At 41.8% G+C, this 7336-nt stretch overlaps 1 non-coding gene across 1 annotated transcript; it reads right to left on the bottom strand.

Moving 5' to 3' along the window:
* Nucleotides 1–7005: 7005 nt before the first annotated feature.
* On the bottom strand, nucleotides 7006–7113 carry LOC148576408 (small nucleolar RNA R71). The gene has a single exon (XR_015903577.1). It is a non-coding gene; the product is annotated as a small nucleolar RNA R71 (small nucleolar RNA).
* Nucleotides 7114–7336: the final 223 nt, after the last annotated feature.

The raw sequence follows: 7336 nt of genomic DNA, 5'->3' as shown, positions 1-7336 counted from the left end.
GAGGTAAATTACATGGGTGAACCTTATGGAAACACCTATAATCCATCATGGAGAAATCATCCAAATTTCTCATGGAAGGATCAAAGGCCTCAATAAGGCTTTAATAATGGTGGAAGAAACAGGTTTAGCAATAGCAAGCTTTTTCCATCATCCACTCAGCAACAGACAGAGAATTCTGAGCAGAATCCATCTAGCTTAGCAAATCTAGTCTCTGATCTATCTAAGGCCACTGTGAGTTTCATGAATGAAACCAGGTCCTTCATTAGAAATTTGGAAGTACAAGTGGGCCAGCTGAGTAAAAGGATCACTGAAATCTCTCCTAGTACTCTCCCAAGCAATACAGAAGAAAATCCAAAAGGAGAGTGCAAGGCCATTGACATAATCAAAATGGCCGAACCCAATGAGGGAGAGGAGGACGTGAATCCCAAGGAGGAAGACCTCCTAGGACGTCCAGTGATTAATAAGGAGCTTCCCTCTGAGGAACCAAAGGACTCTGAGGCTCATCTAGAGACCATAGAGATTCCATTGAACCTCCTTATGCCATTCATGAGCTCTGATGAGTATTCCTCTTCTGAAGAGAATGAGGATGTTACTGAAGAGCAAGCTGCCAAGTTCCTTGGTGCAATCATGAAGCTGAATGCCAAATTATTTGGCATTGAAACTTGGGAAGATGAACCTCCCTTGTTCACCAATGAACTAAGTGATCTGGATCAACTGACATTGCCTCAGAAGAGACAGGATCCTGGAAAGTTCATAATACCTTGTACCATAGGCACCATGATCTTTAAGGCTCTGTGTGACATTGGTTCAGGGATAAATCTCATGCCCCTCTCTGTAATAGAGAAACTGGGAATCTATGGGGTGCAAGCTGCTAAAATCTCATTAGAGATGGCAGACAATTCAAGAAAATAGGCTTATGGACAAGTAGAGGACGTGTTAGTAAAGGTTGAAGGCCTTTACATCCCTGCTGATTTCATAGTCCTGGATACTGGAAAGGAAGAGGATGAATCTATCATCCTAGGAAGACCTTTCCTAGCCACAGCAAGAGCTGTGATTGATGTGGACAGAGGAGAATTGATCCTTCAAATAAATGAGGACAACCTTGTGTTTACAACTCAAGGATCTCTCTCTGCATCCATGGAGAGGAAGCAGAAAAAGCTTCTCTCAAAGTAAAGTCAACCAAAGCCCCCACAGTCAAACTCTAAGTTTGGTGTTGGGAGGCCACAACCAAACTCTAAGTTTGGTGTCAAACCCCCATATCCAAACTCTAAGTTTGGTGTTGGGAGGTTTCAACAAAGCTCTGCACATCTGTGAGGCTCCATGAGAGCCCACTGTCAAGCTATTGACATTAAAGAAGCGCTTATTGGGAGGCAACCCAAATTTTATTTATCTAACTATATTTTTCTTAGTTATATGTCTTTATAGGTTCATGATCATGTGGAGTCACAAAATAAATATACAAATTGAAAACGGAATAAAAAACAGCAGAAGAAAAATCACTCCCTGGAGGAGCATCTGTCTGGCGTTCAACGCCAGAACAGAGCATGGTTCTGCCGCTGAACGCCCAAAATGGGCAGTGTCTGGGCGCTGAACGCCCAAAATGGGCAGCATCTGGGCGCTGGACGCCAGAATTGCACCCTGGAGAAAAGCTGGCGCTGAACGCCCAGAACAAGCATGGTTCTGGCGTTCAACGCCAGAAATGGCCAACAAATGGGCGTTGAACGCCCAAAATGGGCATCAACCTGGCGCTGAACGCCCAGAGTTGCGTGCAAGGGCATTTTGCATGCCTAATTTGGTGCAAGGGTGTAAATCCTTGAAAATCTCAGGATCTGTGGACCCCACAAGATCACCTCAGGATCTGTGGACCCCACAGGATCCCCACCTACCTCCACTCACTTCTTCTCATCCTTCACCACTCTCTTTCACACAATCCCATAAACACTCTTCCCCATCACCTCTTCACCACTCACATCCATCCACTTTTCCCCATAAACCTACCTCATAAACTCCACCTACCTTCAAAATTCAAAATCAATTTCCCACCCAAACCCACCCTATATGGCCGAAACTTAACCTCCGTCCTTCCCCTATATAAAGCCTTCCATTCTTCTTCTTTTTCACACACTACAACCCTCTCTTCCCCTTCTTGGCCGAATACACTCTCCCTCTTCTCCTCCATATTTTCTTCTTCTTCTTCATCTATTCTTTCTTCTCTTGCTCGAGAGCGAGCAAAATTCTAAGTTTGGTGTGGTAAAAGCATAAAATTTTTATTTTTTCATTACCATTGATGGCACCTAAGACCGGAGAATCCTCTAAAAAGGGGAAAGGGAAGACAAAAGCTTCCACCTCCAAGTCATGGGAGATGGAAAGGTTCATCTCCAAAGCCCATCAAGACCACTTCTATGATGTTGTGGCCAAGAAGAAGGTGATCCCCGAGGTCCCTTTCAAACTCAAAAGAAATGAGTATCCGGAGATCCGACATGAAATTCAAAGAAGAGGTTGGGAAGTTCTAACAAATCCCATCCAACAAGTCGGCATCCTAATGGTTCAAGAGTTCTATGCCAATGCATGGATCACCAAGAACCATGATCAAAGTAAGAACCCGGATCCAAAGAACTATGTTACAATGGTTCGGGGGAAATACTTAGATTTTAGTTCGGAAAATGTGAGGTTGGCGTTCAACTTGCCAAACATGGAAGAGAACGCACGCCCCTACACAAGGAGAGTCAACTTTGACCAAAGGTTGGACCAAGTCCTTATGGACATATGTGTAGAAGGAGCTCAATGGAAAATTGACTCAAAAGGCAAACTGGTTCAACTAAGAAGACTGGACCTTAAGCCTGTAGCTAGAGGATGGTTGGAGTTTATCCAATGCTCAATCATTCCCACTAGCAACCGGTCTGAAGTTACTATAGACCGGGCCATCATGATCCATAGCATCATGATTGGAGAAGAGGTGGAAGTTCATGAGATTATACCTCAAGAACTCTACGAGGTGGCTGACAAGTCCTCCACTATGGCAAGGTAAGCCTTTCCTCACCTCATTTGCCACCTATGCAATTCGGCTGGGGTTGACATAGAGGGAGATATCCTCATTAAAGAGGACAAGCCCATCACTAAGAAAAAGATGGAGCAAGCAAGAGAGCCCATTCATGGAGCTCAAGAAGCGTATGAAGCTCATCACCATGAGATCCCGGAGATGCCTCAAATGCATTTTCCTCCACAAAACTATTGGGAGCAAATCAACACCTCCCTAGGAGAATTGAGTTCCAATATGGGACAACTAAGGGTGGAACATCAAGAGCACTCCATCATCCTTCATGAAATAAGAGAAGATCAAAAAGCAATGAGGGAGGAGCAACAAAGACAAGGAAGAGACATAGAAGAGCTCAAGGACATCATTGGTTCCTCAAGAAGGAAACGTCACCATCACTAAGGTGGACTCATTCCTTGTTCTTACTTTCTCTTTTTTCATTTTCTATGTTAAGTACTTATCCATGTTTGTGTCTCCATTACATGATCATTAGTAGTTAGTAACTATGTCCTAAAGTTATGAATGTCCTATGAATCCATCACCTCTCTTAAATGAAAAATGTTTTAATTCAAAAGAACAAGAAGTACATGAGTTTCGAATTTATCCTTGAACTTAGTTTAATTATATAGATGTGGTGACAATGCTTCTTGTTTTCTGAATGTATGCTTGAACAGTGCATATGTCTTTTGAAGTTGTTGTTCATGAATGTTAAATATGTTGGCTCTTGAAAGAATGATGACTAGGAGACATGTTATTTGATAATCTGAAAAATCATAAAAATGATTCTTGAAGCAAGAAAAAGCAGCAAAGAACAAAGCTTGCAGAAAAAAAAATATAATAAAATAGGCGAAAAAAAAGAAAAAAAAAGAGAGAAAAAGCAAGCAGAAAAAGCCAAAGCTCTTAAAACCAAGAGGCAAGAGCAAAAAGCCAATAACCCTTAAAACCAAAAGGCAAGGACAAATAAAAAGGATCCCAAGGCTTTGAGCATCAGTGGATAGGAGGGCCTAAAGGAATAAAATCATGGTCTAAGCGGCTAAACCAAGCTGTCCCTAACCATGTGCTTGTGGCGTGTAGGTGTCAAGTGAAAACTTGAGACTGAGCGGTTAAAGTCAAGGTCCAAAGCAAAAACAGAGTGTGCTTAAGAACCCTGGACACCTCTAATTGGGGACTTTAGCAAAGCTGAGTCACAATCTGAAAAGGTTCACCCAGTTATGTGTCTGTGGCATTTATGTATCCGGTGGTAATACTGGAAAACAAAGTGCTTAGGGCCACGGCCAAGACTCATAAAGAAGCTGTGTTCAAGAATCATCATACTGAACTAGGAGAATCAATAACACTATCTGAACTCTGAGTTCCTATAGATGCCAATCATTCTGAACCTCAATGGATAAAGTGAGATGCCAAAACTATTCAAGAGGCAAAAAGCTATAAGTCCCGCTCATTTGATTGGAGCTATGTTTCATTGATAGTTTGGAATTTATAGTATATTCTCTTCTTTTTATCCTATTTGATTTTCAGTTGCTTGCGGACAAGTAACAATTTAAGTTTGGTGTTGTGATGAGCGGATAATTTATACGCTTTTTGGCATTGTTTTTAGTATGTTTTTAGTAGGATCTAGTTACTTTTAGGGATGTTTTCATTAGTTTTTATGTTAAATTCACATTTCTAGACTTTACTATGAGTTTGTGTGTTTTTCTGTGATTTCAGATATTTTCTGGCTGAAATTGAGGGGCTTGAGCAAAAATCAGATTCAGAGGTTGAAGAAGGACTACTGATGCTGTTGGATTCTGACCTCCCTGCACTCAAAGTAGATTTTCTGGAGCTACAGAACTTGAAATGGCGCGCTTCTAATTGCGTTGGAAAGTAGACATCCAGGGCTTTCCAGCAATGTATAATAGTCCATACTTTGCCCAAGTTTAGACGACGCAAACTGGCGTTCAACGCCAGATCTCTGCCCAATTCTGGCGTCCAGCGCCAGAAACAAGTTGCAAAGTGGAGTTCAACGCCCAAACTGGCACAAAAGCTGGCGTTCAACTCCAAGAAGAACCTCTACACGTGCAACACTCAAGCTCAGCCCAAGCACACACCAAGTGGCCCTGAAAGTGGATTTATGCATCAATTACTTACTTTTGTAAACCCTAGTAACTAGTTTATTATAAATAGAACTCTTTATCATTGTATTCACAGTCTTGGTTACTCCGGTTCCCCTCTGGGGCTGAGACCAATGAACTCCATTATCACTTATGTATTTTCAACGGTAGAGTTTCTGCACTCCATAGATTAAGGTGTAGAGCTCTGCTGTTCTTCAAAGATTAATGCAAAGTACTACTATTTTCCATTCAATTCATCTTATTTCGCTTCCAAGATATTTATTCGCACTTCACCCTGAATGTGATGAACGTGACAATCATCATCATTCCCTAGGAACGCGTGCCAGACAACCACTTCCATTCTACATTAGATTGAATGAGTATCTCTTAGATCTCTTAATCGGAATCTTCGTGGTGTAAGATAGAATGATGGCGGCATTCAAGAGAATCCGGAAAGTCTAAACCTTGTCTGTGGTATTCCGAGTAGGATTCAATGATTGAATGACTGTGACGAGCTTCAAACTCGCGATTGCTGGGCGTAGTGACAGACGCAAAAGGATAGTAAATCCTATTCCAGCATGATCGAGAACCGACAGATGAATAGCCGTGCCGTGACAGGGTGCGTTGACCACTTTCACTGAGAGGATAGGATGTAACCATTGACAAGGGTGATGCCTCCAGACGATTAGCCGTGCTGTGACAGGGCATTTGAATCATTTTCCCGAGAGAAGACCGAAAGTAGCCATTGACAATGGTGACGGATTACATAAAGCCAGCCATGGAAAGGAGTAAGACTGATTGGATGAAGACAGCAGGAAAGCAGAGGTTCAGAGGAACGAAAGCATCTCTATGCGCTTATCTGAAATTCTCACCAATGATTTACATAAGTATTTCTATCCCTATTTTATTAATTATTTTCGAAAACCCCATTACTATTTTATATCCGCCTGACTGAGATTTACAAGGTGACCATAGCTTGCTTCATACCAACAATCTCCGTGGGATTCGACCCTTACTCACGTAAGGTATTACTTGGACGACCCAGTGCACTTGCTGGTTAGTTGTGCGAAGTTGTGAACCATGGTATTCGCATCGTGTTTTTGGTGCCATTGCCAGGGAAAGAAAGAGCAATGAATTTTACATAATCAAAGTGTAATCACAATTTCTGCGCACCATCTACTAACACTTCTCTTCACCTCACATCTCTGCTCCTATCATCACCTTTGTGGTTGGATTCTTCATTCTTCTTCACCCCTATTCCTTTTCTTCTTCTACTAAAAATAAGGAACCTCTTTACTGTGACATAGAGGATTCCTCTTCTTTTCTTTTTCTCTTCTCTTTCTTATTAGTAGGGACAAAGAAAAAGGCATTCTTGTTGAAACTGATCCAGAACCTGAAAGGACTCTGAAGAGGAAACTAAGAGAAGCTAAATTACAACAATCCAGAGACAACCTTATTGAAAATTCTGAACAAGTAAAGGAGATGGCAGCCGAACCCAACAACAATAATGCAAGGAGAATGCTTGGTGACTTTACTGCACCTAATTACAATTTACATGGAAGAAGCATCTCCATTCCTGCCATTGGAGCAAACAACTTTGAGCTGAAACCTCAACTAGTTTCTCTGATGCAGTAGAACTACAAATTTCATGGACTTCCATCTGAAGATCCTTTTCAGTTCTTAACTGAATTCTTGCAGATATGTGATACTGTTAAGACTAATGGAGTAGATCCTGAAGTCTACAGGCTCATGCTTTTCCCTTTTGCTGTAAGAGACAGAGCTAGAGTGTGGTTGGACTCTCAACCCAAAGACAGCCTGAACTCTTGAGATAAGCTGGTCACGGCTTTCTTAGCCAAGTTCTTTCCTCCTCAAAAGCTGAGCAAGCTTAGAGTGGATGTTTAAACCTTCAGATAGAAAGAAGGTGAATCCCTCTATGAAGCTTGGGAAAGATACAAACAGTTGACCAAAAAGTGTCCTTCTGACATGCTTTCAGAATGGACCATCCTGGATATATTCTATGATGGTTTATTTGAGCTATCAAAGATGTCATTGGATACTTCTGCAGGTGGATCCATTCACCTAAAGAAAACGCCTGCAGAAGCTCAAGAACTCATTGACATGGTTGCAAATAACCAGTTCATGTACACTTCTGAAAGGAATCCTGTGAATAATGGGACGCCTATGAAGAAGGGAGTTCTTGAAGTTGATACTC

The sequence above is a fragment of the Arachis ipaensis genome, chromosome B1, assembly GCF_059453495.1.
Source record: "Arachis ipaensis isolate K30076 ecotype BB chromosome B1, ASM5945349v1, whole genome shotgun sequence".
Classification (NCBI taxonomy): Eukaryota; Viridiplantae; Streptophyta; class Magnoliopsida; order Fabales; family Fabaceae; genus Arachis; species Arachis ipaensis.
This window is presented reverse-complemented; position numbering and strand designations above follow the sequence as displayed.